This window comes from Camellia sinensis, chromosome 12, assembly GCF_055761805.1.
Source record: "Camellia sinensis isolate YWXY chromosome 12, ASM5576180v1, whole genome shotgun sequence".
NCBI lineage: Eukaryota > Viridiplantae > Streptophyta > Magnoliopsida > Ericales > Theaceae > Camellia > Camellia sinensis.
This window is the reverse complement of record NC_138972.1, coordinates 119788191-119801937: the sequence shown is the minus strand read 5'-3', so window position 1 is coordinate 119801937 and position 13747 is coordinate 119788191. Positions and strand designations below refer to the sequence as shown.

General features: G+C 27.2%; 1 long non-coding RNA gene across 3 annotated transcripts; it reads right to left on the bottom strand.

The window, feature by feature from the left end:
• Positions 1-2150: 2150 nt before the first annotated feature.
• LOC145804740 (uncharacterized) lies at positions 2151-13478 on the bottom strand. Of its 3 annotated transcripts, none has more exons than XR_014347116.1 (3): positions 13306-13462; positions 12025-13033; positions 2151-2165 (listed from the first exon to the last, which is right to left on the bottom strand). It is a non-coding gene; the product is annotated as an uncharacterized LOC145804740 (long non-coding RNA). The 3 variants fall into 3 exon arrangements; XR_014347115.1 differs by lacking the exon at positions 2151-2165 and having other exon boundaries at positions 10764-12080; positions 12883-13033; XR_014347114.1 differs by lacking the exon at positions 2151-2165 and having other exon boundaries at positions 10764-13033; positions 13306-13478.
• Between the last annotated feature and the right edge of the window lie 269 nt (positions 13479-13747).

Sequence of the window (13747 nt, the reverse complement as noted above, 5' to 3'; positions counted from 1 at the left end):
TTGAAAATTCAAAAAATACACTATACAATAGTGTTCACTAAATGATATACATCTTTCGTTGGGGAAGTGGATTAATTTTTTTAGTTATTTTGATTTGGGTTAAAAAGTCTCGTTTGGAATAAATTTTTGATTTTTTTTATTTTTGTGAGAGAAAAAATAAAATAATTATGATTTAAACAATTTTTAGCTTATTAACTGTTAAACGTATTTTATTTTTTTATAACTGAAATAATCCCAATCTTCCATGCCAAACATAACCATAGTACAGACAAAATGCGATAAAATAAATGTGGCATTAATTTTCCATCAATATGCAACTCTCTCTTTCGGATCAATAAAATTTCTCAAAATTCACTCTTTATAAAGAAAAAATAAATGGTCTACAAATAAAGGGTCTACTAGTGATTGTTGAGTGAGTAAAGTGCTTAGTTAAATAAAAAAAACTTCTAAAGTTTGACATTAGTAAGACCATCTTCAACCATCATCAAATATTTTATTAAATTTAAATTTAATGAAAAAATTTACATTTTGTTACTCCAACTCAGCACTAAACATTTGATCAAATTTAGAATTTCTCAAATTTTTTTATCAAATTAAGAATGAATTTGCCTTTCATCAAATCATTGTTTATAACCGTTGGAACTACGGTTATTTTCACCACCCGATGACTGGCCGAATGTCCGGCCAATTGTCCCCTCAGATGACCACCTCCTTGCAAAAATTTATGAAAAAAGTACGTTGGCTGGTCATCCCCCGATCTTCCGATCAAAAATCACTCCATTGGAATGCGCGATCTAAAATCAAGCTTTTTTTAAAATCAAATCTAAATCAAATGTCAAAACAGAAAAATATTGAGGACATCTTAAAAGAGGCTTAGGCAAGACGAAGCTCACCGGCAAGCAATCCCACACAAGAGTAGCGTCATTTGGCTTGACATGATAATAAGAGGGTCCAATACCAACAGCAGCCACACCAATGAAAAAACACGTCCAACCCCAAACCTCACCTTGCAACCTAAACATATATTTAGATGTTATTGTAATCGGTAAGTATAATTATAAAGGATCTTCTCACTCCTCCAGTTTAATAAGGATCATGTAGAACATAATACCTCAGTCTAAAATAGTTCCCATGAAAGCAAAGTATAACCCCTACAATACCAATTACAAGGAATGGGAAATTTGAAACCACATTCAGTGTATTTGGAATACCTGACCAGTTAAACAAACATGTCAGCTATAACAAAACACATTTGAGGGAGGAGCATCAAATATTGTTCAAAAGCTGAAAGAACATAATACCTCAGTCTAAAGATTGAAGGAACATTATTTCATACCTTGAATTCAAACCCTCGAGGGCCACCACAGTAATTGCATTTAGGAATCTTGGATGGCTGGCCACTGGACATGGGCCATAAGGGTTTAGCACTTTCATACCTACAGTAGCTGTTATATTTAAAAAAATAATTGAATTAACCAACCAGATCAATAATATTATGGAAGAAAACGTCCAAATAGGAATGGAATGGAATGGAATGGAATTAGAATCCCACACCATACCATAAATAATTGAATTTGTGAACCATAAATAATTTGTGAACCAGATCAATAATTGAATTTCTCTTCTGTGACTCGTTTCAGTCCCTCCCAACTCTCTCTCTCTCTCTCTCTCTCTCTCTCTCTCACTCAAACGACAATGTATTGGCAATCGTTGCTTTTGGTTTTTTTTGCCCTCCTGTCCCTTATCACTGACCTCCCTATGTGGGTGTTGTTGTTGGGGGGGTCGTCTGGCATTTCTGCTCTCGAAGTCAGAAGCCCACCCCAACTCTCTCTCTCTCTCTCTCAAACGACAATGTATTGGAAATGGTCGTTTTTGGTTTTTTTGCTCCTCCTGTCCCTCCTCACTGACCTGTCTATGTGGGTCTTGTTGTTGGGGGGTTCCTCCATAATTTCTGCTGTCGAAGTCACAGCAATAGTGCTGTTTTCAAACGTCGAGTCTGATTCTTCTTTCTTCTCAACGGAGTCTGCCTTGGAATCTTCTTCTGGGTCCTCACCGACCGGTATCAGGTCATCGACCACGTTCCAATCGATCACGCTCACTGAGAAGGGAAAGAATAGCAATAGCCGATCGCGAACGGCGTCGGAAGGGTTCCGCCGTCGGCTACACTGCGAGAAGGAAAAGAATCGCAAATGCAAAAGCGAACCAAACAAAAACCGGCGAACGGCGTCGGATTGCGCGTTCCGCCGTGCTTGTTTTTCTTCATAAATTTTGTCTTTTCGAGTTATTTTTTTTTGTTTCTTTTGTTTTTAGATGGTAATTTTATTTGTTATTATTGTACTGTGAGTTGGAATTTAAGACCGTGCTTGTTTTTCTTTATAAATTTTGCCATTTCTAAATGTCTTTTCTCTCTCTAATTGTTTATTCGATCATTATTTATGATTAATTTTTAAATTAATTTAGATTATATTGCGTCTCATATTTTTTACATATTTAAAATAAATTAAAAAATTAATTTTTAACTATCTTTTTAAAACAATTTTACGTGTCTCGTGTTGCCCATGCTAATTGTATGTTTGTTGGGCTTCGCTTGATTTTGTTTTTGATTTATTTTCATCTTTAAGTTATTTTCTTTTTAATTTTTTTTAATAAAAAATCAGCCTTTTAAAGACATCAAAAAATTAAATAATTATTATAAAAAATATATATATATATAAAAATAATGATTTTTTTTTGGCTTATTTTGACTTTTAAAATTTTCTTATATAACTTTTCAAAAATAAAAAAATAAATTTTTTGAGCTCGTTTACTTGAGGTGAATATAATTTTTTTTTTTTTTTTGACATTCTTCTAAATAAAAAATTATTAAAGATAATATGACTTTTTTATGTGATTCCAAACACTTTATAAAGGGTTATTTTGGGAGATGATTTTTTTTTTAAATATTTTTTTTAAACTAAAATATGAGATAAAAAATAATATATTTAAAATAAATTTTTAATTTTTTACACAAAAAAAAATACAAGAGGTAGAGTAAATGGAAATATATATATTTTTTGTACGAGCTGAAATTGTTTTGGCTTTTTGATTTTTTTTTTTTTTTTTGATAAATGAGGCCTAAGTGTGCATTTGGAAATTTGATTTTTTTAGTGATATTTTAATTGTCTAATTTTTTTATGAGATGAAAAGAATTAATTTACTTAAAATGTTTATCTAGTTTAATAAATAGTTTTGTGAAATAAAATGATTGATTGATACTTAACATAACATTTTGTCTTTTTTTAGATCGCATTACCTTTTTAATTTTCTGCACATTGTTTTATAAAAAAATAAAAAAATTACACTTATTTAGACCATCCTAAATAACTTGTAATCATATTTTTGCAAATTTTCTACAAAAGGCATGTTGATTTTTGAATTTATTTCCCACACAAAGCATGCAAAACATATTTTACTAAATGAAAATTAATTGCAAATAAAAAATTCATAAGAATGGTGTGATAGAAATATTTTAAAAATTGTAAGTCCTTTTAATGAATCTTTTGATTTGAAATAAATAAAAGCACTTTTATCACCGTATTTTGTACAATTTTTTTGTATAATTTCTTTTGTTTATAAGGAAAATAGCCTTTTTAAGAACAATGGTTGTAGAAACTCTAAACTTCCAATCTATATATATAAGGAAAATGGTTTTTTTAAAACAATGATTATGAAAACTTCAAACTTCCAATCTATATATATAAGGAAAATGGTCTTTTTAAGAACAATGATTGTAAAAGTTCCAAACTTCCAAACTAATTTTGTTAATTTATTAATTTTGAAAGAAATAAAAAAAAATCTATTGGTTAATTCCTTAAGTCAAAAATCCAAAAACAAAACAAAAAAAAGATCTAATTGCAATTTTGAATTTTAAAATTCAAAACAATATGATAAGTCACATTTATTCTTTCCAAAAACAATGTTGATCAAAACAATTCAATAAAAATAAATAAATAAATAAAGACGCTAATTATCTATGATTTTGAATTTCAAACTTCAAAATAATACGGTAAGCCACCTTAATCTCACTGCCACATTTTTCCGAAAATAATATAAATTTAAAAATTTAAAAACTCAATCAAATTAAAAATTCAATACTATTATCTCTTTAAAATACTCAATATTTGATTTTTTTTTCCAACTCAGCCAACTCCTCTCCAAATGTAATGATGCAATGGTTATTTTCTCTCTTTGCCAATAGTCCAAATTTATTTCAACTTTGTTTGTTTGTTTGTGATTTTTTTTTTTTTTTTTGCAAATTTATATTTTCGTGTGAGTATTTTTTTTTTCTCTATATGACTTTTTTTTCCCAATGTATTTTTAGTTCCAACTAAATTGAAAATAAATATATATATATATATATATATACGTTAACTACCTTTGTTTTGAGAGTTGATTTGAAGGTTTTTTTTTTTTTGGTGGATGTTTGTGTATTTTTTATATTGTTATTATTTCTTTTGATATATGTGAATTGATAATATAGTTATGAGTTTTTTTTTTATTATTTATTTATTTATAGAATAATGCATCTTATATTGTTCCTTATGATTTAATCATTTTTAAAACAATAGTGATAGAGGCCTCGAATTCGAGGCCTCGAATTTGGCTCGACTGCTGTTTGTTTGTTTGTTTTTTTTTTGGGGCTTCTGTGTTAGTTTTTTTTTTTTTTTTTTTAAAAGTCTAATATAAAATATTATACATTTTCCACCAACTCATCATAGAAAATTATATGAAATTAACAAAATTTAACCAACAGTTTAACTAATCAGTCAATTTTAATTTTTATCATTTAATCAATCCAACTTAATTGACTGATCAGTTAGACTGTTGGTTAAAATTCGTTAATTCTATATAATTTTGTACGATGAGTTAGAATTGGATGTCTAGTTTTTTGGCACATCCCTACATATAACCACTTTTTTTTAAAAAAAAAAAAAAAAAAAAAAAAAAAACCAACACAACCTAACAAATAAAATAAAAAAAAATTAAAAAAAAAAAATTGATCAGTCAATTTTATTACCCAATCAGTCCAACCCAACTCACTTACAAAATGTCTAATTTTTTGGTACATCCTTATACATAATCACCCCTATAACGAAAAGAGAGAAAAAAAAATTAAAAAAAAAAAAACCAAACTAAAACAGCTTTGGAAGAAAAGAAAAGAAAAAAAAAATTGATTTCGAGGCTCAAATTCGAGGCCTGAATCATTTTTGTTTTTAAAATTTCTTAAACAAAATTTAAAAATTTTTTATTTGTAAAAAATTAAAAACATTTAATTGACTAAATAAATATCTCTGCAACAAAACTATACTAATCAACACTGGAGGAACACCTACAGTTCCGGAACTGGAAAACAAAAATCGTTTTAATTTTCTATCCTTGTGTTCAGTTGTTGCAGGAAAAGATAGGTCCTATCATAACTATTTTCTTGAAGTAAACACTTCCTCTCAAATTCTTTACTTGAAAAAAAAAAAAAAAAAAAAAAAAACATAATCATCATAGCAAGAAAGCAAATTATTTTTATTATCTATACCGCACGGCGTACACCTCACTTTCAAAGGGCAGATAACATTTTCCAAATTTCACAAATAATCTATTTGGGGGCAACTTCTTGGATGGATAGATAGTATAATTTTGAACATAATCCATATATATATATATATAAATATTTTTTAATGCAATTCAATTAAATGACTATCGATTTTTGATAAACTTAATTTTTTTACACTAAGACTCTCTTGCATGATTGTCCTCTGATCACATATTAGAGAGAAATTGTTCCCTTATATTTTCATCATATCACACAATTAGGAGTGTGAAAGAGAACAAAAGTTTGGGTATAGAGATCCAACCCTCAACTATGAATTGTTAATGGAGACTCTCCATAACAACCATAATATGCAATTTGAGTATATATAAGAAAATATCCTATATATACAAATCTCATAAAAATAATGAATTTTTTTTGGCTTATTTTGACTTTTAAAATTTTCTTATATAACTTTTCAAAAATAAAAAAATAAATTTTTTGAGTTCGTTTACTTGAGGTGAATATAATTTTTTTTTTTTTTTTGACATTCTTCTAAATAAAAAATTACTAAAGATAATATGACTTTTTTATGTGATTCCAAACACTTTATAAAGGGTTATTTTGGGAGATGATTTTTTTAAAATATTTTTTTTAAACTAAAATATGAGATAAAAAATAATATATTTAAAATAAATTTTTAATTTTTTACACAAAAAAAAAATACAAGAGGTAGAGTAAATGGAAATATATATATATTTTTTGTACGAGCTGAAATTGTTTTGGCTTTTTGATTTTTTTTTTGATAAATGAGGCCTAAGTGTGCATTTGGAAATTTGATTTTTTTTAGTGATATTTTAATTGTCTAATTTTTTTATGAGATGAAAAGAATTAATTTACTTAAAATGTTTATCTAGTTTAATAAATAGTTTTGTGAAATAAAATGATTGATTGATACTTAACATAACATTTTATCTTTTTTTAGATCGCATTACCTTTTTAATTTTCTGCACATTGTTTTATAAAAAAATAAAAAAATTACACTTATTTAGACTATCCTAAATAACTTGTAATCATATCTTTGCAAATTTTCTACAAAAGGCATGTTGATTTTTGAATTTATTTCCCACACAAAGCATGCAGAACATATTTTACTAAATGAAAATTAATTGCAAATAAAAAATTCATAAGAATGGTGTGATAGAAATATTTTAAAAATTGTAAGGCCTTTTAATGAATCTTTTGATTTGAAATAAATAAAAGCACTTTTACCACCGTATTTTGTACAATTTTTTTGTATAATTTCTTTTGTTTATAAGGAAAATAGCCTTTTTAAAAATAATGATTGTGGAAACTCTAAACTTCCAATCTATATATATAAGGAAAATGGTTTTTTTAAAACAATGATTGTGAAAACTTCAAACTTCCAATCTATATATATAAGGAAAATTGTCTTTTTAAGAACAATGATTGTAGAAGTTCCAAACTTCCAAACTAATTTTGTTAATTTATTAATTTTTAAAGAAATAAAAAAAAAATCTATTGGTTAATTCCTTAAGTCAAAAATCCAAAAAAAAAAAAAAAAAAAAGATCTAATTGCAATTTTGAATTTTAAAATTCAAAACAATAGGATAAGTCTCACTTATTCTTTCCAAAAACAATGTTGTTCAAAACAATTCAATAAAAATAAATAAATAAAGACGCTAATTATCTATGATTTTGAATTTCGAACTTCAAACTTCAAAATAATACGATAAGCCACCTTAATCTCACTGTCACCTTTTTCCGAAAATAATATAAATCTAAAATTTTAAAAACCCAATCAAATTAAAAATTCAATACTATTATCTTTTTAAAATACTCAATATTTGATTTTTTTTCCAACTCAGCCAACTCCTCTCCAAATGTAATGATACAATGGTTATTTTCTCTCTTTGCCAATAGTCCAAATTTATTTCAACTTTGTTTGTTTGTAATTTTTTTTTTTTTTTTTTTTTGCAAATTTATATTTTCGTGTGAGTATTTTTTTTTCTCTATATGACTTTTTTTTCCCAATGTATTTTTAGTTCCAACTAAATTGAAAATAAATATATATACGTTAACTACCTTTGTTTTGAGAGTTGATTTGAAGGTTTTTTTTTTTTTTGGTGGATGTTTGTGTATTTTTTATATTGTTATTATTTCTTTTGATATATGTGAATTGATAATATAGTTATGAGTTTTTTTTTTATTATTTATTTATTTATAGAATAATGCATCTTATATTGTTCCTTATGATTTGATCATTTTTAAAACAATAGTGATAGAGGCCTCGAATTCGAGACCTCGAATTTGGCTCGACTGCTGTTTGTTTGTTTGTTTTTTTTTTTTTTTTGGGGGGGCTTCTGTGTTATTTTTTTTTTTTTTTAAAGTCTAATATAAAATATTATACATTTTCCACCAACTCATCATAGAAAATTATATGAAATTAACAAAATTTAACCAACAGTTTAACTAATCAGTCAATTTTAATTTTTATCACTTAATCAATCCAACTTAATTGACTGATCAGTTAGACTGTTGGTTAAAATTCGTTAATTCTATATAATTTTGTACGATGAGTTAGAATAGGATGTCTAGTTTTTTGGCACACCCCTACATATAACCACTTTTAAAAAAAAAATTAAAAAAAAAAAACCAGCACAACCTAACAAATAAAATTAAATTAAATTAAAAACAAAATTGATCAATCAATTTTATTACCCAATCAGTCCAACCCAACTCACTTACAAAATGTCTAATTTTTTAGTACATCCTTATACATAATCACCCCTATAAAGAAAAGAGAGAGAGAAAAAAAAAAAAAAAACCAAACTATTCAATTTTGTATATGAATAAATTAGTAAATTAGTGTTGATGACAGTTTAGATGATAATAAAAAATAAATTATTATTGGGTTTTTCATAAATATTAAAATTTTTAAGTGTATTCATGTTAGGTGTATATAAAAATTTAAAAAAAAAATTGCTTAAAATATTAAAAACAAAATAGAAAAATATGAAACAAAAAATTTCAATTTTCTTAAAAGTTAATTGAAAAAACTCAAACCAAATAAATTGATTAATCTTTGATGATATGGCATGTTTGGCAAATGCCAAACCTCCTGTCAAATTTGACAGCAGAAATGACATTTGCTATATTTGACAAGAAGAATAGCAGACCATTAGAAACTTTTTTTTTTTACACTTGCCAAATTATACCTTTGGCACCTCTATTAGAAATGCTTTATCTAAAGAAAAATAAATAAATAAAATAAAAAATTAGTTATAACTAAATAAGAAAATAGAATAACTAAGGATACATATAGTAAGAGGTGTATAATAGAATTATCTATAAAAATAATTACAAATCAATTGAAAACTTAATAAATATTTTATAAACTTTCTATAATATATATATATATATATATACTCTACATCTCACTAGGATGTAATTTCCCCATTAATAATTCCCACAAAATATGGGCCTTATGTAAAATTTGGAGTCCACCAGTGAGAGATGGAGCGACCTTTGGAATGAACAGTAATATAGCTCTTTCCTTTTCGAATAAAATTAAAAAAATTCACCAAAAATCAAAAAATATAAATTAAAAACTCAAAAAATAGATGTTAAAATTTTTACACTTGCCAAATTATACCTTTGGCACCTTTATTGGAAATGCTTTAACTAAAGAAAAATAAATAAATAAAATAAAAAATTTAGTTATAATTAAATAAGAAAATAGAATAACTGAGGATACATACCTCTTACTAGTAAGAGGTGTGTATAATAGAATTATCTATAAAAATAATTACAAATCAGTTGAAAACTTAATAAATATTTTATAAACTTTCTATATTATATATATATATATATATTCTACATCTCACTAGGATGTAATTTCCCCATTAATAATTCCCACAAAATATGGGCCTTATGTGAAATTTGGAGTCCACCAATGAGAGATGAGCCAACCCTTGAAATGAACAGTAATATAACTTTTTTCTATTCGAATAAAATTAAAAAAATTCACCAAAAATCAAAAAATATAAATTAAAAACTCGAAAACAGATTTTAAAATTTTTACATTTGCCAAATTATACCTTTGGCACCTCCATTGGAAATGCTTTAACTAAAGAAAAATAAATAAATAAAATAAAAAATTTAGTTATAACTAAATAAGAAAATAGAATAACTAAGGATACACACCTCTTACTAAATAAGAAAATAGTAAAAGGTGTGTGTAATAGAATTATCTATAAAAATAACTACAAATCAATTGAAAACTTAATAAATATTTTATAAACTTTCTATAATATATATATATATATATATACTAGCGTATACCCATGCCTAAAGGCATGGTATAAATAATATTAAGATTAAAATACAGTTATAAAAATATATTTAATAGACTGTACTTTACAATTCCAAACAAATCAAATATAAAAAAAGTTAAATATCAAATAATGCACACTAGCCAGTGCTCTGCAATTTAAAAGAAATTAAAATTAAAATGCACACCAGCTCATTAAAGAAGTTGGATACCTTTAATGGTTTAGCCAATTTTCTATGAACAACAACTTATTAAAAAATAAAAATCAAATAAAGAGAGGAGCACTAAAGATTTAGCCAATTTTCTTATTTGTATAATTAATTTTACTCCCCAAAATTACTATATGTGAGAGACAGAATTCATATTAAAAAAATTTAAAGTAAGACCTACCAAGTAACCATGAGCTTCTTAAGACTCAGCACACAGATTGCAAAGATGTATGTGTAAAAAATGTTTTCCTAAAACAATATCAATCATCTGTGAATAACATAAATCCTGAGAAATCATTCTGAATGGGTACAGTTGATTCATCCATAAGACCATAAAACTAAACATTTCTCTCAATGCTTAACCACGGAAATTCAGGTGTCTTGTAGGTTGTCTAATTTTATTACTTCTGGTAATTTTATTAACATAAAGAACAAAAAGCATGATACTCTAATTTTGTTTTATTTCATTTTTCTTTGCTTTCCCAGCAACCAAACAGTAGTTTTGGGCTAACAACTAACAACAAGATATTAGAGAGTGCCAAGAATGAGAAGAACAAATATCACAATAAAAACCTTACTTCAAGTCAAAAAAATTCAATTAACTCAAACCTAGATCTAGATATCTAACAATAGGTCATTTTCATCAAATAAGCATGAAATTGTACAGATTTAAACAATACGCAGAAACGGAAAACAATAATTTCAGAGAAAAAATATGATCAAAATCAAGAATTGGCAAGAGAATGAGGGTAATTGTTGGGCAATGAATGAATATCACCTTGGAGGTCTTCTCTGGGAGTAAGATTTCAGCATTGGTCTTGGATGGAGGAATGATATACAATTTTTGGTTTTGTCTAGGCTAATGAATCAAGGCAAGTTTTTCAGATACAGATGGAGCTCAAATCTAATTTTAATTTAAGATATTGTTGGTAGCCTAATAACACTATTGTTTATATTCATCTATAGTTGTAGACTCCTCTCAAGTCGTTTTGATGCCGAAGTGCGATTAAGATGATTAACAAACATCATAATGTTTTACTTTATCGGTCCTTCTTAAATGATAATTTTTTTTTAATTCTAAAATTTAAAAAGTTAAAATAAACTTTAAAACGTTCATTATTTTTTTCCTCTAATAAAAAACATTAACTATTTTTAAATATTTCATTTATTTTTTTTAAAATATTTTTTCAACTTGTCTTGTCGTCCAGAAACGTGGGCACTCTTATATTTTGGTCTTACACATTTTCCATGCAGAGGTTAACTGGGCTAGTGATCCAAATTTTACATTTGAACTTGAGGATCTATAACCAACTTGCATGTTTGTTTACAGTATCTAAACAAACTTGATTTCCAAGCATTGTTGATCTAAAGATTTGGTACATATTGGATAAATTAATCAATTGACATAAAGCCATCAACCACAAAATTCCCCAGAAGGAAAAAAAAAAAAAAAAAAAAAAAATCACGATTGACATCAAACTTCACCCATCAAAACTGTAGTAACTTTGATTCATATACCCCCAAAAGGAGCTATACCCATAAAGCCACAATAGATTTTTAAAAAGAAAAACCAAAAAGAGAAAAACCATTGTACATCACATAAGTCTAGTTAGCTCCTAAAACTCCTGAGAAGCAGAACCAATATCCCATTTCCCTTTACCCACCTTCTTAGGCAACAGAGTCTGGTGAATGTGGTTTGTGGGTTTCTACACGTTTGAGAAAATGTGGGTGGTTGTAGATTTTTTTTTTTTTTTCTTTTGAAAAAGTAAGGAGTGAATACACCAATTTATAGAAAATTCAGAAAATTTATATAAACATTCAGCAAAACATTGGAGTGAATTCACCACATTCGAAACAACACATGACAGAAAATAGTAGAAAAGTGAGCGAACCTTTACCTTTAGTTTGAGAAGAGTGAGCGAACCTTTAGTTTGAGAAGAGTGAGTGAAGTGATCTGTTTAAGGATTGAAGACGAAACCGAATATGTTTGTGAGATCAATTGAAAGTAAAGTGATATCAATCAAACATAATAAAGTAAGCATGTCTGGGACGTGCTCTGCTGGAGAGTGATTGAGCAGCAAAAAAATAATTAATCCGTTCAAGTTTGGCTAATAATATTAAATGGTTTGAAATAGATGAAAGTCACACGACAATTAAAACGCCACTACACACTTGCCTTGATTCTCCTAAAACATAGAAGTCAAGTATGTGTTCCATCTAAGCTTCACAAATTGCAAATACCTACTTTCCTGTTCTCCCAAGTGATATAAATCATAATTTTTGCGAATCCATCAATTTCTCTATGGAATTCTAACGCCTCTCAATAATTTCTTAGATATCTTGTAGATTATAAATTACTGTGATGCCAAAGAATTCCCTGAATCTCTTGTCACTGTGTTTTCAGATCAACAATTTAATTTAAAAATTATTTGAAAATAAATAAACAAATAAAGAATGCATCTAATTTTGTACCTATCCCAATTTGAAACAAATGAGTTAATATGTTATCATTATTTTGGTGGGTTTGGCGTTTTTCATTATAAATTATTTGTTTTATTTATTTCTCAAATAGCATTCTTCTTCTAATCAAACACATGAACTATCCCAATTTGAAACAAATGAGTCCCGGACAATTCCATGATCGAACCATTCTTCTTTATCGCGAAGCCACCACAGATGAGAGAGAAAGGTAAAGAGAGAGATCAAAGAGAGAATAAAGTCTGTGTAGAAATTGAAGGAGTAAATTGAAATCTTACCCCTTGCGAGTTGTAAATTGAAATTCGAAGGGTTGTAAGGGAATCAAACCAGAACCACCCCAAAAGCACAGCCAGACGGAACCGAATATGTTGCAGATTATAAATTACTGTGATGCACAGACCTCTACACATGCATACTGCATATTCTTAGCTGATTGGAAAAAAACAACAAAATAATAAAGTTAAACCTTTTTGTAAGTTGTACATACAATTTATTTATTTTACATTTTTTTTAAATAATTGTACAGACAATTTATCAAACTTTCACATGCAACCAAAATGGAAGTCAAACAATATCCCCACCCCACACTATTCCAAATGATTTCTCACCCACAAATAACAATTTTTACAACTCTAAAATACATAACCACTATAAACCTACATTGGCAGAAAGAAATTCATAATAGAATCCAAAAAAAATACCTCCGCCAAACTCTTTGGCATTGGCTTCCCTTCTTCCTTTAACTTCAACTTTCTTATGTGCTTCTTTAGCCCAAGTGAACTTTGCTAATGTATTCTCAACATCAGCTATTGTGCAGTTACAATGCTTGCTTCTTGCTTTTGACTGTTTTGGAGATTCTACAATCAACAAATGAGAAAAGCCAAACGAAATGGTGAACCAATGAAAACAACTCCCACAGCATAAACAAAGTTCATCATAATTTTATATATATTGCTAAAATTTATTATTTATTACAGAAGCCTATACAATGACATTTTTTTTATTTTTTATTTTTTTGATCGAACCATACCTATTTATCGCGAAGCCGCCATAGGCGAGAGAGAAAGGTCAAGACCAGAAACACCCCGAAAGCACAGCCAGACAGAACCGAATGTGTTTGTAAGATCAATTGAAAGTAAAGTG